The sequence below is a fragment of the Miscanthus floridulus genome, chromosome 4 (assembly GCF_019320115.1).
Source record: "Miscanthus floridulus cultivar M001 chromosome 4, ASM1932011v1, whole genome shotgun sequence".
Taxonomy (NCBI): Eukaryota; Viridiplantae; Streptophyta; class Magnoliopsida; order Poales; family Poaceae; genus Miscanthus; species Miscanthus floridulus.
This window is the reverse complement of record NC_089583.1, coordinates 92450560-92476756: the sequence shown is the minus strand read 5'-3', so window position 1 is coordinate 92476756 and position 26197 is coordinate 92450560. Positions and strand designations below refer to the sequence as shown.

Genomic DNA, 26197 nt, shown 5'->3' with positions numbered 1-26197 from the left:
CACATATGGTAATTTATACATGGATTTAGGGGACATTTGTATGTTTTTTTTGTAATGTTAGGGGTGGTAGCTTTTTAGAAAATAGAATAGAACAAATTTTACTAATATAGGTTACAAGTCGCTCCAATCTAACTCCATTATGGAGCAATCCAAGATGGAATTTTTAGAATGGATCTGAAACCGGTGAAATGGAGCAATCCAAAGAGGCCATATGAGCAACTCTAAGTGACCCTTTATATATTCTTTCTAATTTATAGAAATAGAGATTTTGGTGAAAAAAATATCCTTCAACGACCTCTTTTAATTAGATCTCCAAATATAGACATCCTCTATTCAAGATTTCTCGTTAGTCAAAGATGGAGAGCGAGAATCATATATAAAAGCTATTGAAGGATACAAAGATATAGAAATCGATTTTACTTAAATGACTCTCCAAATAATGATTTAGAGAGTAAACTTTAGAAAAACTCTTGGAGATGCTCTAAGTACAAAGAATTTCACAATCACCTTGCCAATGCCTCTATTGCACTTAAAACTGCCCTATATTGTTGCAGGACACTTATTTATCTATTTCACTTCAATCATTTGTAGGTCTACAAATCTGCTGAGTACACATTACCAGAGGAGATGGTGGAGCAAGCCAACCAAATTTTAACTGTATGCCATGGGCTTCCCCTTGCCATATCTACAATAGGAGGTCTCCTAGCCAACAGGCCTAAAACAAGCATAGAATGGAGGAATATGCACGAACACCTTGGGGCCGAGCTGGGTTCTGACCTCCGCAAAATCTCGAATGTGATAGAATCAAGTTATAATGGCTTGCCGTATCACCTGAAATCTATCTTCTTTTACCTCAGTATATTCCCTGTGAATCATGAGATGAGACGCACCCGCTCGTTGAGACGGTGGATGGCAGAAGGTCACATAGCAAGGAACCGTGACATGCCCACGGAGGATGTAGGTGAGCGTTTCTTCAGCGAGCTCATTAATAGAAGCATGATCCAACCTTGCAAGGTTAGCCATGGATCAATAAAAGCTACTCGCTGCCGGGTTCACAGCATGCTGCTGCAGATCATCCTGCCCAAGTCTATTGAGGAGAACCAAATATTCTTCGTTGAGAAGCACTCCAGTATTGAGGTTCCACAGGGTAAGATACGTCACCTGGTGGTGTCGAGATGGAAGACGAGGGACGAGAAACTGGAAAACATAAACTTTTCATATATCCGATCATTGACAATCTTTGGTGAGTGCCCTGCGTCTCTCATTTCTCCCAAGATGCAGCTGTTGCGAGTGCTGGACCTGGAGGACACAGGCAATTTGAAGAATGGTGACCTCAAGCACATAGGGGAGCTACAACACCTAAGGTATCTGTCCCTGAGACGAACAAATATTTCGAAACTTCCATGTTCCTTGCAGAAGCTTCGATACCTGGAGACATTGGACATCCAAGACACACAACTGACACAACTTCCCAGAGGAATTGCCAAACTGGAAAAGATGCGATATCTTCTAGCTGGCGTCAACTTCAAAAAGTTGCATGAGAAGATGGCGGAGTCAGGGATGAACAACCATAACGGCCGCATTTTCAGAAGAGGATGCTGCAAGGTTTTCAATGCGGACCAGTTTAGCGTGAGAGCCCCCAAAGGGATCGAGAAGCTGAAGAACTTGCACGTGATAGGGGCGGTCAATGTTGGTAAGGGAAATGGTGTGTCAAGGAGGCTTACGAAGCTGACAAACTTGATGAATTTGCGAAGGTTAGGGGCCAGGGTCACAGATCTTACGGAGAAAGAAGGAGATGAGCTGTGCAAGTCGATAGGAGAGCTCGATCGATTGCAAAGCCTCGAGCTGCACTCTGATTCACTTGATTTTCTTGACTGAATGCATGAATCAGCAATACCAACACATCTAACTTCATTGAGGCTGTGTGGTAACCTCACCAAGCTGCCTGAATGGATCAGTTCACTCAACAATTTAGCGACGGTGAAGCTGCTGGGAACACAGCTGAAGCAGCAAGACATTCTGCACCTCCAAAACTTGCGTAACCTGGCTTTGCTAGGTCTGTGGGAGAACTCATATGCAGGTGACTCATTGGAATTCTTTGCTGATACATTCTTAAAACTCAAGTTCCTTGACAATGGTGGGCTAGGGAAGACTGAAAAGGTGACAATCCACCAACAGGCAATGCCTCAGCTGGAACAACTTTGGCTGAAAAGGTGTCCATTACTCCAAAACAATAAGCATGGCTTGTCTGGAGTGACACACCTGCCAAACCTTATGGAGCTTGTTCTTAAGAATTGTGGTGAGAAGGGGAGTCTGATTAGGATATTGCAGGGGCAAGTCGATGCGCATTCTAGACGGCCTAAATTCCTCATTGGAAAGTCGAAGATGCCGACAAGAACAGCAACTGAGTAATGAAGATGGTGGTTGGAGGATTGTTCTATGAATGTGTTTTTTTCCCCATAGTTATTTGTCCATTTATTTTGTTAAACATATCTACCCATTACCCTTGTTTGTGTATAACAAAAAAAAAAGGCTGACACCTTCAGCCACGTCACCGCTTGTTCCAGCCACATTCAATTCCCTCCCCATCCGTCCGCTGCCGCTACAGCAACGTCCGTACACAACCTGCTAAGCAACGTGCAGCCTCCCGAAGCATCGACACCAGGAAAAAAAGGAAACAGCTCCCTCCCCGCGGGCGCTTCCGCTGCCAGTGCTGTCGCCGCCGCCGCAGCCGCCGCGCCCACCCGTCGACTTCCCGCCGCCCCGCGTCCACGGGGAATACACCGCGACCTGCCTCCCGCGTTGCCCGTCCACGGCCCGGTACGCCCACGTCGGCACAGGTCGCGGGGCCGATGTAGCCCGTCGCCGGCGCCCTCCCCGGTCCAACCCTCTGCGGCGTACACAGGCGGCACCGGCGGCACAGGCGGCGCCGGAGGAGAAGCCCTTGCGCCGGCCTGGTCTCGGCTGGCCCGGTACACCGCGAGTGCCCTTCCGATCCTCCTCCGCTCCGCCGGCGACTCCGTCGTGACTTCTTCGCGTTGTTCCTCCTTCCTGTGGACGGTGAGCACTTCAAGACCTATTTTGTGTGCCCTTCGTGTGTTGTGCGTTTCAGGTGCTCCATACAATGCCTAGCCCTTCATGTGCTGTGCATTTTAGGAGCTCGATAAAACGCCAAACCAAGAAAAAAAAGTCCTGCCCACGCTGAACCCACTAGCTTTGTCATGTGCTGTGCATTTCAGGTGATCCTTGGAATTCCAAAACAAGAAAGAAAAGGGTTGCCTTTGTGTTCACTACCTGCTGTGTATGCAAGGTCAGGATGCTTACCGTTCCTTTTGTTTATGCGGATTGAACAATACAATCTTATTTTATGAAAAGCAGCAGATTCTATGTGTCTCTTATTTTTTCTTTCATTACTTTCAGTACCCCTTCATTTAAATTGTTTATTTATTTAAATGTGCTATGTTATGCGCAGTTTGGTATTGTTCCTGACATTCAGGATCCTTGATACAGAAGACCGGAACATTGACGTCAACAAGCAACACAGCATCGTCTTTGGGTAAGAAGCGCTGCTTCTGATCAGATAATCTTTTTCAGTTTTATTTCATTGTCAATGCGCAGGTATCTTTCACGTGGATACTCTGCTTCAAAATCTCTATGTGCTTGATTGTGTCTATGGCATCGCCATTACTTCGCTTACGTGCTTGCTTCAAAGTAATAAAGCACATACATTGATACTTTGTTCTACGATTGATTTATTTAGGTACTCTAACGGGTTGTTTATCATACTGTTCTTTGCCCTACAACTTCCTGCGTAGTAGGTTCTTCCAATATGGATAGAGGCCACAAACGCAAACCTACTCATGTAGATCAGCCACATACAGGTAATGTTGTCATCATCAGTACTGGTGATTTGATTTATTTTTGTTGTTCTAGTAGTTGCCTTCAGTACGCGTGCACATAATCATTCATTGCCTTTTCCTTTCTGATACAGCCAGCGGTGCCAGTGCACAGCTAAGTAGTGTTGCTTCATGTACATCGCCTTCAGATTTAGGAATGGCCGTCTCAGAACCCCGGCTGGTCCGGCGACGGCTAGGTGATTCCATATTCAAATAGCTCTTCCCCTGTGAAGCTGCCGACTGCTATGTATATTGTATCTAATAATTTTCCTTTCTATCATGCGAAATATCAAATTGCACTTATGCAACATTGGTTATTGTTGACCAAAGTAAGCTTCTACCTCCATCCAATGATACGACAAAATATGCTCTTTAAAATCCATTCATCTATGCCTGCCCAAATTATGCAACACCTGGCTAACTTATGTTACTGTGTCCATACAATATTGGTTTTCATTGCTTTTGCTTATTGAATAGTATTGTGCTCGAGATATATTATCATAGTATTTGGCCAATAAAAGAAGACTCCATGTAAATTCTCAAGGCCTAAAAGTTACCATGCTAATCGGAATAAAAAATTAAAGTACCTCTTTACTTGCTGATAAATTATCCATCTTTACAATTACAAAGCTCCTAGCGGGGAGAGGACTTTTTTTTATTTTTAATCCTTTTTTAATTAATATTTTAATACTAGTCCAAAAAAAACAGTATTTGCAAAAGTGACCCACTGTCGTGCCACATGCACTGGCACGACAAGGGGAGCCACGCTGTCGTGGTTGTTTGATCGGAGCTGGCGTGGCGGAGCGTGGGTCCCGCCCTGTCACGCCAGTGACTTCGGCGCGACAGCTCTGTCGCGCCAGGCAGTCTGGCGCGACATGGCGACTTAGGTTTTGGTTGGCCCGGCCCATTTCTTCTCTCTCTTTCTCTCACCGAGTCAAGGCTCTGCGCGAAGCCGCGTGCCGCAGCCCCGCGAACAAGCTCGGGCCACCGTCACCGCACCACCCCGGCCCCTCCCACTCCGGCGACCCTCCCTCTCCATCTCCCTCCATTCCTAACGTGCCCAGGGAAGAGAAGGGCGTGGCCTGGGCGTCGACGCCACCGGTAGGCCTCCACCGCCACCCCACCACCTCCCCACCACCTCCAGCCATCCTCGCTGTGTTTGGTCGCCGCAGGGGAGTTGAGCGGCTACTGCTGCTACCTGGTGCTCTCCCGGCGTCGGCAGCACCGGCTGCGGCTTCCCCCAATGCCGGCCCTCACCTCCGTGGTCCGTGGAGTCACGTAAACAGCCAGGTTTATCTTCCCCCCTCGATTTCTTGATTTGTTGCCTCATGAGTTGCATGAATAGGGTTAGAAAATTAGGGATGGTGTGAATGTTTTTATCGTTGCTTGTTAGTATTGGATGCATAGATTAGGTTTAGGATATACTTTGCCCGTGGATTGGACGTAAACTACGTGTTGCATGGACGTAGGTAGTTGATGCATGGTGGATTTAGATCGGTATGTTTGTTGCCTTTGTTGACATCACTGTGAAGTTTGTCTTATTGTAGTGTATTAGTGAATGGATATGATTTATTTCCAAAATGCGTAGTTCATGTGTTGTTGATGTGTTTGTTCATATTTTGTAGATGGATCGGTTAGTGTGATTATTTTATGGTGGCAAAGTTAAAGGAAATGAGGAGTTTCAAAGCATGCAAGAACATGTTTAGTTCTTTAGTACACCTCCTCCTTTGATGGTTTGGTTAGCCAATGTCGGGATAAATTTGGGTGGCCACTAAGATTGAGAGGTCGATTTGACTATGGGGAGGAATGAGCACACTATGTGTTGATGTCTTTGTCATATGAGGATGAATGGAAGAACTATGTAGAAGTTGTCAAGAGTAGCAATGTTAGGTGCTTGGAAGTTGTTGTGGAGAAGGGGTGTAGCCCAATTATGGTGGCTATGGATGATAATGTGGATGTGAAGCCTATAGAGAACCTTACCCAAGACGAATAGTTACAGGCGGTTGTCGTTACAGAAGTTGATAGGTCATGTGAGTCCAGTGTCTTGAATGATGATTTTGATGAAGAAATGTTTGATGAGGACGATGGCAACAGAGATAGAACACATGATATGGATGACATATCCCAAGGATCGAAGGATGACGAAGTTGATGTTGCCTCTGCGGACGAAGATGACTTTACTTCGGGGCCAAGTACTTCGGATGATGCGTTGGAGGACGAGTACAGGTCTAAGCGTAGTAGCGAGGACGAAAGTGATTGTTGTGAGGGAGGGTTTGTGGACGCAATAGGAGTCCCAGCTGATGGGTCATTGAGAATGGAGTATAATGATGTTGAATTGAGGCAATTGAAGGCTGTCCATGTCGACGTACCCGCGGTACCAAATTTCATGGACATTAGTATGGTTGACCAGGCAATATGTAACAACGGTTTGACGTTGTTGGCCGATGGGGTACCAAATAGTGAGGAGGTGCAGATTAAGAAGGGAATGGCATTTGATACGTTGGAGCATCTCAAGGATTTCCTGATGGATTATGCCGTTAGGTTTCATAGGTCGTATTATGTGAGCCACTCAGACAAGAACAAGAGGTACATGGTGCTTTGCAAGAATGGATGTCAATGGGGTCTATGGGCTCGGAGGCAGAGAAACTAAAAGTGGAAGATTCGCAATGTGAGGCAACCTCACACGTGTTGATCTTTGAAACCAAAGGGTGTGCACGCCCAAAACACAGACCGTTACCTTGGTCATCATCTTGTTGGCACGGTTAGGGCCGATAGTGACACATCTGTTTCAAGCATGATCAAGACCATATTTGGGTTCATGGGTTATAGAGTGAAGTGTAACACTCTCGGTGTTACACCCTAAATCATTTACTAAAATATGTCATGAGCATCATGTTTATGTGTTAATGCATGTGATAGAATGTGTAGATAAATTTCTTGTAACTTAAAATGACTAATAAAAATTTTAAAAGAAAGTTGATTCAATAGTTCATGTATATCAAGTAGGGTTTAAGACTAATTTTTATTTAGCGAAAATACTATAAAACATGTGTGTGATACTTAAATAAAGTTTGAAGTACAAACTTTATAGATGACAGTGAAATACTTGCTGTCGAAAAATAATATTACTAGCTAATATTTCTACTAGCCTAGAAATTGCAAATTGAAATCAAGTTCAGCTCAAAAACTTAGAAAAATTCCAAGTTGTCAACAACTAGACATTGCTATGTTTACCAAATTATTTTGAGAGATTGGGTTAAGGAGCGGTGTAGTGTTATAGCTCGATTTGGTAGTCTCATATGCCATTTTGAGCATGGTGAAGATGGTTTGGCTCCTAAAACAACTATTTAGTCATTTTGGGTGCTTTAAGATTCATGCACGACACAGTCTCGGGATGGTTGGCACCTTGCGCACGGTCACCGCGCGGCCACCCCACGCCGCACACATGGTTGCATCCCATGTGGTCACCCTGTGCCGCCACGCTAGGTCGGTCAGGCTACCTAGGCTTGGCCGAGGCCGGCCACAGCGCGCTGCTGGCCCCGCGGCCTGCTGCCCTGCCTCACACTGCCGCCATTGGTGCCTCCATGACCACGCTGCACTGCCGTCACCTCGCCGTCGCATCCGCACCCCTCTGTGGCTCTTCATCGCTGTTCGCCCTGTCAGTGGCCCTACCGCTGCTACGCGCGCTTGGCGTATCCGCGACATCGGCACATGGCCGTACTTGCTGTCGCCTCGCCCTTTAAGGCATAGCAGTCGCTCGTGCCATGTCGGTCGTGGACGCGCGCACGCCTTGTTTGTAGCACCTGCGCGTGTGCGTCCTGATTGCGCCGCTCGCGTTCCGTCATGGCGAGGACAAGCTAAGCTCTGACCTACCCCCTCCCCTCTCTCTTCGATGCTACCTTGGTGGACTAAGCTGCATCATTAAAACAAGCAGGGAGGAGTCACCATTGCTTGATTCGTCGCATCGCAGGATCCATCACCCAGCTGCCTAGCTACCCGCCCCTATCCCGCCTTGAATGGCGCCTAGTCGAGCTTCAATTTTGGAGCTTTTCCCCACCACCGTGCCGATATGGCCGAGTCCGCCCATCATCGAGGGCAGCTCCCACCTGACCACCTCGAGCCAAATTGGCACACCGCTAGACTCGTCTCGAACCCCTCCTCGCCATACGCACCTGAGCCGTACCCCTACCGCTGTCCCAACACTGCTGACACGCTCGTGTCTGCCATGGCTCATCGTCGAGTTCACCGTGCGTACGTGGCGAGCCTTGCTCGGGGCGTCTCCGGTCGAACCATCGCCTTGGCTAGGTCCTTGGTGGGTCGCTGATGCTTGCTACCTCTACTACTCCCTTAGCACCATGGCTCACCGAAATGTCATAGTCGCCACTTCAGGTTGTCCGTCGACGTGGAGAAGTCGCCCTACTTTGTCTCTGGTCTCTGAATAACTACCCATTGTTGTGCGCTGTCTCGTAGGTGAGCATCGGTCCTCTAGATGGGTCGAGGAGGTACTCAGTTGGCCAGCGTAGCGGCCCAGTGCCGGTCAATGACGCGCCGGCGAGCGCGGAAGCGTCAGGGACTTCTTCGATGCGAAGACAGGTTAATACGAGGGTCTTCTTGCATAAACGTTGTTTGTAGAAATAGTACACGGAGTTGTCGTGTTAATAGAGGATAGCGCGGGGGCATTTCTATAAAAGCACCGGCGTGCGCGGGATTTCCCGTCACGGGCCATCTCCTCGTGGGCCGTGCATGTGGGCCACGCGAGAGAATTCATTTTTCTTTTTAATAAGGAACTAGAAATAGTTTTTTAATTTAATTTTTGAGCTGATCTTCGGTAAATCATATAAAATCATGTAGGTGTCCAAAAATTGTGAAACAAATTTTGTTAGGTTCCTAAAATTGTGCTCTATCTGTTAGTGTATTTAGTTCATATATATACATGTTGATACCAGGAGCTATTAAATTATTTGAGAGTGCTTAATATTATTAGGTTAAATATTGTAGAAATTTTTGTGGTAAATTGGTGATAGCTTTAGTCCTGAAATTTTTATGATAGCTTCATTGTATTATTATGTGCTCACTGTAATTTTTGTAGCTTTAGAATAGACTAAGCATTAGGGTAGTTAAATGCTCTTTGTTTTAAATATGCATTAAATCGTTAGTACAAATAAAGATATATTCTTCATTAGTTAAATGCTCTTTGTTTTAAATATGCATTAAATCATGTAGGTGTTTGTTAGTTGAATCCAACACTTTGCTTGGTAAAAATAATAGTTAGCTTAGTACCTTAGTCATTAGAGCTAGCTTAGTAGCTTAGTATGCGTATTCTTATTTTAAGAGTTGCTGTTGCATAAATGCTAAGTGTTGCATCATCATCGCATGCATGTAGAGAATGAGTTGGCGAAGATCGTGACCACTGGTGATCACGAGTTCGAGGAGATTGTCGAGGAGTACGAGGAGATTCTCGTGCAGGAGGAGGTCCCAAAGCCGCTACTGACTGACTCAGCTGACACCACGCCTGTTCAAGGCAAGCCTCGGTGCATAACCCTTATTTTTAATAATCACTGAATATATATATGTGATGTGCATTTACGTTACAGGAATTTTATGAAAATCATATGCATAGATATAACCGTCCTATGAGTACTACTAGTACAGGTCCGAGTAGCTGCTATGCTTAGGTTTTCGGTAACGTGTGTAACCTGCCATTACTCATAATAGGTGATTATTATAATTACTCTCATGATAAAACGATGAAAGGAAAAATGGAGACATGGCAGGGATATGTTATGGGTATTGGTGGGTGTAACAGTTGTGTCCCGCGGCCAACGGGGCTTAGCTTGGTTACACTATTTTTCCTATTCATGTCGATTGAGGACCATCCGTTGTTGTGGATGGTAGTCAAGTCATAGACTTATTATTCTGAGCACATACTTGCTTATGGGAGTGGGAAGGCTCGTTACACTCTTGTCGTGGGTTCCAGCTCTTTCTAGACCAACTGATTGGTGGCGGGAAAAGGTGGAGGTCTAAGCACCATATTAAGATCGGGTCTCAAGTGTGGGGGCTTAGAGTTCAAGTTTGGACAGGGACCTAGACCCCATGATTGGAGTGAAATGGGTTGGTCTTGTTTGTGCCTGGGGTACAAATGGGGTGTGTGTTTCAGGGTATCTAGCTGGGATACATTGATTCATGAATCGCTGTTTCCATGAGACGGTATGACTTGGCTATGGTCTAGCACCCTATTAAGAACTGGAAGATGAAAGATGGTGAAATGGTTCTGATTGCTCAACCCTTGCTTGGAAGAAGAACAGGTGCTTACTTAGAATGGTTAGCTAATGAAGTAATCATGACTGCTAATACAACTTGACTGTAAGGATGAACTATTAGTAATGCTTTTCGCAAACAAAAAGAAAACAACAAACCCATATTGCCTATCATATCCTTGAGAGTCAGGAAACTATTCCCACTAGTTGGGTAATTCTTGCGAGTACATTGTGTACTCAGGGTTTATTTTACCCCTATTGTAGGTGCAGCTTGAGGAGTAGCTCTTATGTGGAGGATTCTTCTAGTGGGCACAGATGGATCCTTGTATCATTTTCGCTAGATGCTTATTTTCATTCCGCTGTTTAATTATCATACTCTGAACTCTGGTATTGTAATAAATGATTTTCAAGAACTCTGGCTGTATGAAATGGACTAAGTATTATAAGCTTGTTCTTATTATTGGATTCTGGATGTAAAACGTGGATTGTTTCAAGTTCTCCCTTGGGGTGTGCTCGACGGAACTGTCCGAGGTAGCTAACTTTTGGGGTTCTTAGTGTCTAGTGGAAGACGAGCGTCTCCGAAAACATGTTATTTCGGGCGGTTCTGCCACATGAAGTACTCAAAGGCATGGCGGGCAAAGCAGCATGCTATATAGTTGCTATGGGACGATTGGAAAGAGGCGTACAACCAAGTTCTTAGGATTCTAAGTGCCATAAAACACTTCAATCTAGGACTTAGGTGGTGTTCTTACGTGGGTCGCATTGTCATGGACGTGGATGGTGTTCCAAAGCATGTTCTGTAGAGAGTATTTCGGTGTTTTGCTCAATTCACGTAGGCCTTCAAGCATTGTTGTCCCTTAGTACTTGTTGATGGTACCTTCCTGACAAGCAAGTATAGGGGTGTATTGATGATTGCCGTTGGAGTGGACCCAGACAATCAACTTGTCCCTTTAGCATTCGCTTTGGCTGAGGGTGAGAACGATGATAGCTAGTGTTGGTTCATGAAGCTTATGAGACAGAATGTCCTCCATTCATGTCGGAACATATGCATGATCTCATATCAGCATCATGGTCTCCTGATAGCTATGAAAGAGCATGTGGATGGATGCCCTCCTCTTGAGCATCAGTGGTGCATGAGGCACTTTGCTGCCAACATATGGAGGAGGTAGTACAAAAGTTGAAGTCATTGTGTGGGTGTCGAATGGAGGAAAAGTTCGAAGACGCTTGTGGAGTTACAGAAGGTCCTCAATGCTAGGGCAAAGAGTTGGCTTGTGGATCAGATGCCTGAAAGGGACAAGTGAGCTCTTGCATTCGATGCTGGAGGTCTACAGTACGGCGTGATGACTACTGATTCTTTAGAATTGTTCAATAAGGTGTTCAAGAGTATTCATGTAGTCCCCATGTTAGTATTGTGGAGTACTCATTCAGGAAGTGCAATGAATACTTTATGAATTGATGGAATATAGCAAAGGCGTCCAAAGAGAAATGGGGTAGAGCCGGTACAAAACACTTGGATCTCTTGGAGACGATAGCTTCCAACCAAGTGGGGGAGGCCTTTGGGCCATCAAGGTTAGTCTACAATATCAGGTCAGCTAGAGAAATGAACCTGGGAGATGAGAAGCGAAATGCTCTTGTAACATTACACAACTCTTCCATGTGCCTTGCTTGCATGTCATCACAACTTGCAGATGTAGGGGTCTAGACCAGGAAAGTGAAAAGTTCATGTCTCCTTTTTACCTCATATCAAACACTCAAAGTGTGGGAGTTGAGCTTCGAGCCTTACCTAGATCCGACACAATGGCCCGAGTACTATGGGTTGGATTATGTTCCCGACCTGGACCTTCTGAAGACAAAGAAGGGTAGAAGGAAGAAAAAGTAGCTTCAAGGAGTTATGGATGCATTGAACGGGTATGGTGAAGATATGTATGGTTTTGGCAACTTTGATGAGGCACCGGGCAAGTCCATTGCTCCAAATGCCACAAAACCGGTCATACTGCTGCCACACATAACAAGCATAAGAAGTCAAAGAAATTAGAAACACGGAACAGGAGTACTAGTGGTTCGAAGGTTATAAAGGTGCATAGATTAAAATAGGTGTTGCTTATATATTCCATGCATTTGTTCGTTGTTTTTGTACCATTTAGAATTTTCATTTACTTTTTTCATTTTGTAACGTTGTGTTATATTTTTGACAATTGCAGCATGGCGCACCCGCACTACCCCCTTCTTGAGACCTACTACCACAAGGACCACCGAGCGCACTTGATGGTTGATGAGAGTGCGGTAAGTGATTTACACATAATATTTCATTTTCATGTATAATGTGTTAACCCTGCTATCGATTGTAACGTTATTTTTTGCAGGCCTTGGTCCCGCTGTGTCCCCGAACTCACCGACCTCTCGAGTGGGATGAGTGCTACGCTGAATACCTGTCAAGAGCCAGAGCTGGTTTTCTGGGCTTGGCTCGAGCTATCAATGCTGGCCTCCCAGACATGGATGGTCCCCTTATCACCGCCTTCGTCGACAGGTGGCATCCGGAGACCCATAGCTTCCACCTACCCTCTAGAGAGATGTCTGTGCTCATGCAAGACGTTGGCTACATTTTGGGCCTTTGCTTGGATGGTTGGGCAGTGACAGGCATGGTAGATACAGAGAACTGGAAGGAAATGGCGGAGCAGTTTACTGGCCATCGGCCACCCAACCCTGAAGAAGGGAAGAAGGAGAAGAAGACTTTGGGTTGAGAGGCACGCTCATGTTAGGCTGTGGCACATGGTTGCGGCAACACTTTAACAGGTGCCCACCCCATGCACCGACGGACGTCGTTGAGAGGCACGCTCATGTCAGGCTGTGGCACATGGTCGCAAGCTTCCTCTTTCCAGATGCTTCTAGGAACACCATCTCGTGGATGGTCCTACCCCAGCTGCGTGAGCCATGGGAAAACATCACCCAATATAGTTGGGGGTCTGCCACTCTTGCTTGGTTATATCGGCAGCTATGTGAGGGATGTAGGAGGGCCAACCCCAATTCAAACATAGGTGGTTACACATACTTGCTTCAGATTTGGATTTGGGAGCGCATTCCTATTGGATGGGTGCATAGAGGCCAAGTTCCAGTAAGTACCTTGCATTTATTTGGTATATGTGTTTCATATGTTGCATGCACTATCGACATCCTTAGAATTGTTTCATTTTTCAGGCTTGGACATATGGTGACTATCGCCCCCCCATATGCTACCTTTAGAAGGGAGTTAAGTTGGTTCGGGGTCAGCCACAACATCGCTACATTCAATACTCTAATGATTTGGATGTTTTAACTCCGAATCAAGTTCATTCTACCACCGATGCTTCCATTTCTTTTGTTCCCAAAGTATGAACAAGGCCATGTACTAAGTAACTCAAGTTACAGGTTGAATGGGATCCACATGATAGGCGAGACTTACGGGAGTTGAACATGGCCCCACATGTTGAGGCTGAGAAGGTGCTGTGGCGATCCAATGTATCGATGATCTTGTACTATGTGGTCGAGCACCACCTGCCCCAAAGAGTGATGAAGCAGTTTGGTAGGAAACAAAATTTCCCTCAACAACACGAGTCGACAAACCGTCAGTTGCATGAGTGTGCTAGACTTTGCATATATCATGACTCACCATTGCATGCTTCGTACAAGTCCTCAAAATATAATATGTGTCGTCCTTTCAGGATGTCAAGGAGGAAAAGGTTCGGCGGCAATAACTGGCTTGTAAAGCATGAAAAGTACGTGCAACTATGGGAAGCTAGAGAGAGGGTGCCACCGACTAGTGGGGCTCGGTTTATGACCAGCGAGTACCGTGAGTACCTAGCGTGGCTTAACAGGTCCCCCAGAATCAGTGTGCATCCACCAGTGTCGAGCATTCCAATAGATGAAGAAGGGAGCGACGACGACGACCCCTATGATGTCATGACAAGGACAAGCGTGTAGCCGAAGAGAGCGCCACTTGAGAACTACATGGTAAGCATTTAATTTGAACTATGCCTTCATGCACCTTCACTTGAAAAGTACATGTTAATGATGATTATGCATGTACTCTAGGAAAGTCAGCTAGCTCACCTTTCCAATGAGGCTGGAGTTTACCTTGGATGTGCAGGAGGGATCGAGAATTCATACCTTGAAGAATTTGCCAAGCTAGTACCCTATGCCTATGTATTTTCCTACTCACCCGGCACGATATGTAACCACTTCTCATTTGACATGACCATGGTTGCAGAAGGTGTTGACATCCTGTCGATGGATGGCTCGCAAGTTGAGTTGCATGAGAGCCGAAGATGTACAAGTGCCACCTCCGGGATGCCACCAAGGACGACAAACCCGTACAAGCCAAAGGGCGACGATTGATAGACCAGAGAGCTCCCATGCAAGACATATGAATGAAGAAGATGATGACGATGGAGGTGATGATGGCATCGATGATCCAACTTATGAGCAAGACGAGCTGACGGGTTTCCAACTTGCTGATGCTCCTCAGGGTACACAAACTCAGGTGCGTGTGTCATTAGCAACTACTACATGATTTGTGATGGTCCTTTGGAGATACAAAGTCCCTATGTTGTATATGTTTTCTTTAGAGTTTGTCCCAATGCCCGCGATGAGGTCAAGGACAAAACATGCGAGGACATGCTTGTGACCACTCCGACGTCGGCCGTCCTAATCTCCTTGCGACAAATCTAGGCCACAAGGGTTGTCCTTGAGAGCCCTTCACGTCTAACCCTTTATCTCATTTGTGAACTACAAGCATGCTTTGTGAACCATGTGCCTCTTTTGTGGAGTATGTGCATGATGTTATATGATATTTGTTTCATGTGTGAATCATATGTGCAACTATTTGTAAGAAAGTGTGGGAAGAATGGCAAAAAAATTCCATACACACAGGACTGCCGTGCCACTACCACTGGCGCAATAGCCTCAACGAGCACTGTGCAAATAACTATCGTGCCAGCAAGTGCGGCGCGACAAGGCTGTCACACCAGCCACGGTGACACGATGAGGAGGCGCCAGCCTAGGCAAACTACTCTAGTGCCGAGGGCTGACTGGCGTGATGGCCCTCGGCACTAGAGTGGTTTGGCTTGGCTGGCGCCTCATTGTCGTGCCACCACGGCTAGTGCGACAGCCTTGTCGCACCATCGACTCCGGTGTGATAGGCTTATCGCGCCATCAACTTCGGCACGATAGGCTTGTCACGCCACTCTCGCTGGCGCGATAGTCCTAGCAAAAATCAGTTTTCCTGGCCATTTGCTCTGTGTCACCCTATTTTTCTATAATCAATTCTGTCAAACTATTTTCTTCATGTTTTTGAAACCTAAATCCACCATTTCCAAATGTATTAACATTGTATTTTCTTCATGGTTTGGAAACATGTCCACCATTTTCAAAATCATGAACATTATGTGGTCTTCATGTTTACAACTAAAGTTGAAGTTACAAGAATTCTTTACATGAAAATGACGAATGCAAAGTTAAACATTGTTCACATAGCATTGTTCACTTAGCATAACACACGATAAGGAGTTCGAAGCATTGTTCGTACAACTCAGGTGTGCTATGTTTTGTTCATTTTTTCCAAACATACGTCATTAAAATTGAATTTTGTTCATGTTTTTTTCAAAATGTGTCCACCAAATTATGTGACCCACTGCGAAAGAACAAAAGGTACGTGGTGCTTTTAAAAAATGGATGTCAATGGGGTCTATGGGCTTCGAGGCAGAGAAATGAAAGTGGAAGATTCACAATGTTTTCAACTAAAGTTCAAATTGTAGGAATTGTTGAAATGATAAACCATGAATGCAAAGTTAAACATTGTTCACATAGCATTACACACCATAAGGAGTTCAAAGCATTGCACACCAAAACGAGTTCGAACCATTACACACGATAAGGAGTTCGAAGCATTGTTTGTACAACTCAAAGTCACCATCATCATCATCACTTACATAAGTGTTCCATCTAGCATATACAACCACTACTACTAAGACTAGTCTTCCAGCTAACATAAACAACTACTACCAAATGGCAACCCATGACCATTTGCAAAATATGTATGGATCTTGCTGCCTTTGCATAAAAGAAGTAGCGCGATCGTACCTATTTTCTATCTACCATATACAAGACCTACGTAATGCCAAACCTATTGGCATTTGCAAAATATGTATTGCACCTTGTAGGCATCCGTTGAGAGCAAACACTAATCGTCCTCATCATCGTCATTGACATCATCATCGTCATCGTCCTCCTCATCGTCATCATCATCGTTCTCCATGGGTGCGGGGATATGGCCATCATTCGGTGGATCATCGGGAACTACAACAATGAAACAATGTCTCATTGGCAACAAATGTAAGAAGATAAACAAGTTGAAACAATTTTGAAATCAATTACTCACATAAGTGATGATTCAAAGCCCTGTGGAAATAGGCCATCTCCCTCGCATCCTCGACCTCCTTATGGTCAGAGGCCTCCTTGTTTTGTCGCCAAAAGAGTACTATAAAAATTCAGCTATCGACCGATCACTCGAGGATAGTCCTCTAAAATTCTATTACGGGTCTTCCATGATGGCATCTCTATAGCGTACCTCGTCCTCACCTCTATCTACTTCCCCTCCCGCATCCAACGCTTCCTGTCTTTTTTGGGAGGCAAATGTATCTTTAGCCTCTCTAGTAACTCTCCACGACCAAGGAAGTCCTCCCAATTGAATGTCCTCCCCACCTAAGCAAACACAAAGCAATGAGTAAACAAACCCATGGCCTTTGTTCATGTAGTAACTTCACCGGTTCAGTCAACTCACCCATAACTCAAACAGCTTTCCATAAGCATTGTAAGGGACCATGATGCCTTAGAGCGCGGGGGGATGAATTAGGCAACTTAAAACTCTAATTCTAAACTATGGCCTCTTTTTCTAACCTAAGCAAAAACCTATGCAAAAGATAAACTATCTAAATGTGCAACTATGGTTTTACTAGTGTGTTGCTATCTCTACCGCAAAAAGGAGTTATGCAACCAAGGTTCCAAACCTATCAACTAGCCTATCACTAAGCTAGGAAAGTAAAGCACAAACCAAGATTGCAATGTAAATGCGGAAGCTAAAGAGTAAGGTAGAGATATGCAAACTCCCATCGACGACTTCGGTATTTTTACCGAGGTATTGAGAAGTGCACAAGCTTCCCCCTAGTCCTCGTTGAAGCCCCTCGCAAGGGCCAAGCTCCCAGTCGAGTAACTACGTGGATAGCTCCAGGCCTTCTCGACACGCAAGCGGGTCTCCGATTAAGCCACTCATGGCAAAGCCTCTCCTAGACCGCTCCCCGCCGTCTTCACTATCAAGCTTCCGGCTGAAACGCCGTAGGCCTTGTTCCCTCCGGTACACGGTGGCGGCCACACCACAAACACGGTTGGTGTGATCTCACAAGACTACAAGCCCCTCTGATGTACTACAATGGTGCACGCAAGCACTGAGTGGTAAGAGGTATGCAAACCTCACTAAACAATAGGCCTAAGCCTAGAGCAAGCGCATAAGCAGTGGTCTAATCAACCTAAGCACTTCACAAAGCTCCTACGCTAATCACCTAATGAATTACTAAGCACTATGCAAGTGGAGATCACTAAAATGGTGTATCAACACCCTTGGTATGTTTCCTCAACTCTTCGCATATCAAATGGCCAGTTGGGGTGTATTTATAAGCCCCATGGAGAAAGTAGCCGTTGGGGATGAAATCCAGCTTTCTATTACTGATCGGATGCTGCTTTCATCCTAACCGGACGCGTCTAGTTGTCCCGACCATTGGAGCGCGTGCGTTGATCAGACTCTGGGCTGAGTCTGGTAATCATCGATCGGACGTGTCCAGTCACACTGGCACCGCTCTAGAACCTTTCTAGACTTGATCGGACACCACTGCTGGGCGCGTTCGGACGTCCATAGCTGCTGCGTCTAGTCACACTAAATTATTGCCGCGGCGATGAACAGTGAAGTCTATGCATCCGGTCATTACCTCGCTCAGTGTCCGGTCACTGCTGCTGATGCCTGCTGTTGCTGAGCAACTAATCAGATGCATTTGGTCACTCATAGGGCTATGTTCGGTCACCTCTGTGGAGCCCGTTTCTTCGTGATCTTGCGTCTGGCTTGGTTCCCATCTTTGTGCATGGACTTTGCTTGATATTTTGGGTCTTATCTTGTGCTTCTAGGGTCTTTCTTATGGTGTTGATCATAGGATCATCATGTTGCCTTCGTCCAAGTCACGTCTTGCACCCTATTGAACTACAAAACAATTACATGCAAATTCATTAGTCCAATTTGGTTGTGTTGATCATCAAACACCAAAATCCAAAGTAAATGGGCCTAGGGTTCATTTCCCCTACAATCTCCTCTTTTTTGGTGATTGATGACAACACAACCAAAACAAGCAAATAATAAAAATTTTGAAATTTAAAAACTATTTACTTGCTAGGATGCAATGCAAAGGGCAAGGTTATATGATGCTAAAAGATACCACATGTAAGCACATGTAAGCTAAAGATACTACAAGTAAGCTAATGCATATCACATGTAAACATCTTTGGAAACTTATCTTACCCTTACAAATGTCCCCATGTGGCATTATGGATTTAAGTCTCCCCCTAACTCCATAATCCACTATCCTCCCTTTCTCGGACCATTACCAATTATAAATTATTACCATTACCACTTGTAAATTATTATGATCGGGCTTGCTTTTGATCCTACAAATTCTTCCCCTTTGGAAACAAACATCGAAAAGGAAGACATTAGTAGCACAAGGGAGGGTCGAAGTTTGTGATCCTTTGTATGTGGAGTGGAATAGGTCATAAAATTTGACTCTCACATTACATAGACTAAGCTCCCCCTAAATATATGCATACATATGATGGAGAATGTAGTTTATGCATAATTGGCCAATTAATGTTCAAGGGAGTTTAATCTATATAATGCATGGAGAAAGCATATAAATACCAAAGTGAAATCAACATGATGATATCGGTTTAGAAATACCACATGTGGAACCCAATTTGATTTATACCACTTGCAATAGATGGTGAATATTTGAAGTATGATGCTTAACTCCGGGGACTCCATTTTCCTTGCAATGAGACTACTACACACATGATAAGCTTGAAAAGGTGTTAGTCTCAAAGCATCCAACTTGTAGAGTAACCGCCCCCAAAATTTGTGCACACAAGTATGGAATACTTGTAGGAGACATGCACATTGATTTTATAAAAAATACCACTTGAAAGATGACATCACATGAATGTGAGAATCATTTTCAAAAGTAATATTTGGGAGAAATTATCTACAATTTGTACTTTGGCACATATTTGATGAACAATTGTAAAACAAGCTATGTGCCGTGCTCCTAAACAATTTAAACCATGTATGTTTACTCCAAGGGTTAAGAGTGAAACCGAGCAAGCCTACCATAAGATATACCTAGTGTATGCAAGACAAAAGATTAAACATGCAAATGCAAACCTAGGCATGAAAAGAAACTAGATGCTAATTGAAATTGCAAGAAATTGAATCTAGTTACATAACATGGGAAAGGGAATTTGGGTCCATAGTATTCACTAACCCACTTGGCAATTACCTTGTCCATAATGATGCACCCCATGAAATGCACCCATACTTTGCAAAGTCTCCAAATTCTCTGAAGTCAATTGGACTTCTCACTTTCCTTTCGGGATCCAAACCTTCTTGGTACTCTTCATGTTGGAAATGATCTCCTTTCGCACCCAAATGCGTTTGGCCTTATTGTTAGCTTGCTTTGTTCACCTTGATGGCCACCACCTTGTCATTTTTCTTCTTCAAGAGATAAGGTGTGGAGGCCTTTTTGTCCACCTTGTTGGTGTAGGTGTTGGAGAGCTTGCTTGTTTCCTTTTTGTTTTTCTCTCTCTTCTTAGCTCCTCCCCCATTCTTCACCTTGCACTCATATGACTTGTGGACTTCCTTGTGACACACGTAGCAAACTATGGTTTGTCCTTCATAAAGCTTCTTCACTCCCTTTTATGGTGTTATCTTGATGATGTTGGGCTTGCTCCATTTTGCCTTTTACTTGAGTCAAGTCCTTGGTAAGTCGAGCCACTTCTTGCTTGAGTTGCTCATTCTCCATTGTGACCTCGTGTGCATGTATCTACAATAACTTTCTCAACACAAACTTCGTTGCACAAGGGTGAGTCTAAACATAAATCATTGCAAGAAGTAGAAGCATCCTTTTTAGGCATGTCAAAGATAGAACTTTTCCTTTTAGGTGCCTTGGTGAGGGTTGTACTGACGGCTTCAAGATTAGTAACTTTATTAGTTAGCTCATCACAATATTTGCACATGGTTTCCATTTTAGCAAGCAAACTTTTATAAGCATCTTGTGAGCTAGCTAACTTTTCTTTTAATTTTTCATTTTTCTTTACAAGTTGCTGATCATTGATTGTGCATGCATTTGTTGTTGCACTAGCCTCAAGTTGCTCAATTTTAGTCGATAACTCAATATTGAGATTAGCAAATGTCTTATATTGTTCAAGCAAGGTTTTATATGCTTCTTGTGAACTATCTAGCTTTTATTGCAATATTTTTAGCTTCTTTTGTTGGCTAGTGCAAGACATAGCATATTTAAGATTTTCTTGCACAAGTTCATTAAGAGAAGGCATTTCATCATTACTATCACTCTCACTAGAGGATGAGCTTTTGTTACCTCATGCCATAAGGCACACACGAGAAGAGCTTGATGATGAGTACTTGTGGCCTCGCCTCTTGTGATGGTCTTCTTCATCACTTGAAGAATCATCCCATGACCTTATTGATGTGAGGGCTTCATCCTTGCACGCCTTCTTCTTTGTCTTGGGTGTGGGCTTGTTTCGACAAACTTCCACAAAGTGCCCCAACTCGCCGCATCCTTAGGATCCTTTCTTTCTTTGTTCATTTCTTTGATTGGTGAAGATGAAATCTTAAATTTAGATGGGCACACCCTTGACATTGAGCCTTTGGATCATCTTCTCCACCTTGTTGATAAGTTTGATTGATTCTTCATCAAGGCCGGAGGTGGAGGAGGAAGATTGATCATCATCACTTGAATCTTCATCATCATCTTCATCTTCACTTGAGGAGATTGAGCTTGAGCTTGTCTCAACTTGCTTGCCCTTTATCTTCTTTTTCTCACTACATGCGAGAGCTTTGCCTTTGCTTGATGATGAGGCTTCTTCTTGACCCATCTTTCGTGACATTTCAAATGCCACTACCTTGCCAATGACTATGGCCAGGGTCATGGTGCTCAAGTCCTCCATGTTGTGAAGGATGGTGATGATGCTTGTATATTTCTTTTGTGGTAGCACGAAGATGATCTTCCTCATGATGTACGCATCATATAGCTTCATTAATCCTATTGAATGGATCTCATTGATAATTAGATTCAAACGAGAATACATATCACGAACAAGCTCATCATAATTCATTTTGAAGGAATCATAATTTTGTTTAGCTAGACAATGCTTTTGCTCACAGACATTAGTTGTGCCGTCATGGAGCTCTTGGAGTTTTAACCAAATTTCATGTGCCGTATTTAAAGTGAACACTTGGTTAAACACATCCATGCTAAAAGATTCAAATAGGCAATTTTTAGCTCTAGCATTAAAATGAATTTATTTTTCTTCACTCTTAGTGGGTTTATCAGGATTCTTAATGGGTTTCATCCTGTCATGAGTGACTCCAAACACCCAGATCTACCACCTCAAGGTGACAAGCCATTCTAGCTTTATAGTAGGGGAAGTTAGTTCCATCAAAGTGTGGAGGCCTAGAAATATCCGTCCCAACCACTCTAAATATCATCGACTCAACGGCGGTAAAGCCTAAGGTCCAAATTGAGCCAACTGGCTCTGATACCACTTGTAAGGGACTATGACACCTAAGAGGAGGGGTGAATTAGGCAACTTAAAACTCTAACTCTAAACTATGGCCTCTTTTTCTAACCTTAGCAAAAACCTATATAAAAGATAAACTATCTAAATGTGCAACTATGGTTTTGCTAGTGTGTTTCTATCTCTACTGCAAAAAGGAGTTATGCAAAAATAGGTTCTAAACCTATTAACTAGCCTATCACTAAGCTAGGAAAGTAAAGCACAAACCAAGATTGCAATATAAATGCGGAAGCTAAAGAGTATGGTAGATATATGCAAACTCCCATCGATGACTCCGGTATTTTTACCGAGGTATCAAGAAGCGCACAAGCTTCCCCTAGTCCTCGTTGGAGCCCCTCGCAAGGAATCCCTCACAAGGGCCAAGCTCCTGGTCGGGTAACTCTATGGATAGCTGTAGGCCTTCCCTATGCGCAAGCGGGTCTCCGGTTAAGCCACTTGTGGCAAAGCCTCTCCCCAGCTGCTCCCCGCTGTCTTCACTATCAAGCTTCTGGCCAAAACGCCGCGGGCCTTGTTCCCTCCGGTACACGGTGGCGTCCACACCATAAACGCGGTTGGTATGATCTCACAAAACTACAAGCCCCTCTGATGTACAACAATGATGCGTGCAAGCACTGAGTGGTAAGAGATATGCAAACCTCACTAAACACTTGGCCTAAACCTAGAGCAAGCACATAAGCGGTGGTCTAATCTACCTAAACACTTCGCAAAGCACCTATGTTAATCACCTAATGAATCACTAAGCACTATGCAAGTGGAGATCACTAAAATGGTGTATCAACACCCTTGGTATGTTTCCTCAATTCTCCACATCTCAAATGGCTGGTTGGGGTGTATTTATAAGCCCCATAGAGAAAGTAGCCGTCGGGGATGAAACCCAACTTTCTGCTACTGACCGGACGTTGCTTTTGTCCTGATCGAACGCGTCCGATCACCTCGACTGTTGGAGCATGCGCATTGATCGGACTCTAGGCTGAGTCTGATCATCATCGATCGAACATGTCCGGTTGCACTAGCGCCGCTCTAGAACCTTTCTAGACTCAATCGGACAACACTGCCTGGCGCATCCAGTCGTCCACAGCTACTGCATCCGGTCACACTGAATTATTGCCACGACGATGAATAGTAAAGTCCGTGCATCCAGTCACTACCTCGCTCAGCGTCCGGTCGCTGCTGCTGACGCCTGTTGTTGCCGAGCAACTGATCGGACGCATTCGATCACTCATAGGGCTACATTCGGTCACCTCTGTAGAGCTCGTTTCTTCACGATCTTGCGGCCGGCTTGGTTCCCATCTTCATGCTTGGACTTTGCTTGATATCTTTGGTCTTCTCTTGTGCTTCTAGGGTCTTGCTTATGGTGTTGATCATGGGATCATCATGTTGCCTTCGTCCAAGTCACGTCTTGCATCATATTGAACTACAAAACAATTACTTACAAATTCATTAGTCCAATTTGGTTGTGTTGGTCATCAAACACCAAATCCAAAGTAAATGTGTCTAGGGTCCATTTTCCTTACAAGCATTACCATAGTAGTATCCATATCCTAGCTCAGATGGAATGACTCCTTTGCAAGCCTTGATGCCACACTTGCACTTATGGTCCGGCATCTTTGTGCATGATCAAGGCTTAATGCCTGCTTCAAACTCCGCAAATTCATACTCAGAAGGCCATTGCGATTTGGGTCCATAGTTGTACTCCTCAAAGTCACAAGATGGGAACCCTTTCTGCAAAAAAACAAATATTCCAAGTGTAACATTGTATGTGCAAAACACATACAAGCTTAGAGATAGATTGATTTTATGAGAACTTACATAATCTGGCAATCCACAGCGATAGAAGGGAGTGAATGCTCAACAATGGCTGGGGGTAGTTAGTAGCGCCGACACTCCACAATGGCATTTAGGAGGATTGGCTAGACAGTGTAAAGTAGCGTCAACCTTCTCTGTCTCTATCATTTTGGAAGGGTTCGGTGGTGGTGGAACCCAATGAACAAATTCTGAATATGGAACACTCTTCCAGGGGATGTAAGGAAACAACATAATCAATGGATTGCACATTTCATCACCATCGATCCATTGATAGAAGTTGCATCCCTCTAGGTAGGCATCAAGTGTCGGGGGACGACACTTAAGTTGGCAATAGTAGAAAGCACACCCAGCTGACACAGGATGCCTTGACTGCTTCACAAATGCCGGTAACCCACAGTAACACAATGGTGTTGGCTCTATTGGTAGAAAAGGACCGATAGCACCATGATCCTTTGGATGGTGCATGAATTGGTTGTTATTTGGAACCTCCATTGAACCTATTACAAAGTAGTCGAAGAAAGCAAAGATATGAACCAATACTATTACACAGTTCAATAACAATTTCCATCTCAATCATCTCTATAATCATGTAAACCCATGAAGCCAAACCCTAAAACAAATTTATTGAATGTAAATGATGTCTATACATACATAGTTCAACTCATCTATACATCTAATCACCACAAAAAAAACTTCAAATCACACACTTCCAAGAAAGTTTACTAATAACAGTCCAACCCATACTACTGTCTAAACTATTGCAGTCAAACCCTAATGCAGTGCCAACCCAAACCAATCACAAATATCATAAAATTTCAACAACTAGAACATGAACCATAATATATTAGACGCAATTAGCCAAAGCAACTTTCATTAAACCAAATGAAAGCCAGTATTGCACTCAGCAGTGTAAACCAGAGCAATATATAAACATCAACTAAACACAAAAAAACCAACAGAGGTGAGGGAGTCATACCTCATGCATGATACTGATCAAACCTGAAATACAAATGCAAACTTGATCAAAGGCAAATAGAGGATGGGAGGAAGAGAAGAGAGAGAAGACAGAGAAGTGAAAACACCTTGTGCTCGGCTAGAGTGAAGGGATGGAGAAGAGAGGGAGAAAAAAGAAGCTGGGTCATGCCCTTATATGGGCCTATCACGCCAGGACCCACGCTTTGCCACGCCAGCTCTGGTCAAACAACCACGCTAGCGTGGCTCCCCTTGTCGCGCCAGTGCATGTGGCACGACCAAAAGGATCAGTTTTGTAAATACTATTTTTTTGAGATTAGTATTAAATATTGATTAAAAAAGATTAAAAAATCCACGGGAAGATTGGCCGGCAGCCTAGCCCCTAGCCGTAGCAGCGCAGCTCTGTCGTGGCGTCATCTGTTCTTGATCTCACGTCAACGCAAATCCCAGCGGGCAGTGGCTGCCGGCAAAAAGCTATGTGGCCTTCATGTTCCTTGCGTTCTTGTAAGAACGTGCTCTTTCATTCAGACCAAGATGCCGGGTATGTATGCTACTTTAGTACTCTATACGTCCTAAATTACAAGGCATTTTGGCATTTCAAGATTTATAGCAAAAGCTATGAATCTAGACATAACATACGTAGAAAAAGTTATGAATCTAGAAAAAGAAGTTAAATCATCTTATAATTTAGAACGAAGTGAGTAGTTCAGTATGGCACTATGGCTTCCATTTCACTAGTGACTTTTAACTATACTAATGGATGCTTGCACATTAGTATCTGCTATAATTTTATTATAATTTCATAGGCAATCATAGCACATTGAAAAAATTCTTTAAAAGGAAATTACCACTCGTTGTCGAGGGACACGGTAAAATGTACCTACTGTTGCAATTTGTAAAAGCATATCTTGTCACAATATGCAGTTATTATCATATTAATTTAATTTAATGTTATGTATGGTATTATATTCTCTCAACCTATAAGTTAATACTCAGTTAGTACTGAGTACCGACCTCGGCGACCAATTATCCTAGCTTCGCCACTTGATTACAATTACGCAAAAAAGAATATAGAAATAATATTACATAGGGCCTATTTGGTTGCAAGCCAATTGTTGCCAAGCCAAAAGGGCAAGTTCAAAAGATTTGGCATATGATTGGTTTGGTGCCAAAACATTGGTAACTCCTTCCAAAACTTGGCAAGACAATATTTTTCTCTCTTGTTGGTAGCAAACCAAGTACCAACCTTGGTTGCCTTACCAAAACATTGGCTTGCCTTATTATTGGTGTACCAACATTTTGGCTCTCCTTAAATTTGGCATGGCA

The 26197-nt window shown here is 44.1% G+C and overlaps 1 long non-coding RNA gene and 1 pseudogene across 1 annotated transcript; both read left to right on the top strand.

Annotated features, from left to right (window-relative positions):
- LOC136548824 (disease resistance protein Pik-2-like) overlaps window positions 1-2412 on the top strand; it is a 33958-nt pseudogene extending 31546 nt beyond the window's left edge.
- A 260-nt stretch (window positions 2413-2672) lies between these two features.
- Window positions 2673-4286, top strand: LOC136552126 (uncharacterized). Its single transcript, XR_010782759.1, has 5 exons — window positions 2673-3060; window positions 3240-3310; window positions 3473-3556; window positions 3761-3881; window positions 3992-4286. It is a non-coding gene; the product is annotated as an uncharacterized lncRNA (long non-coding RNA).
- The last annotated feature ends 21911 nt before the right edge of the window (window positions 4287-26197 follow it).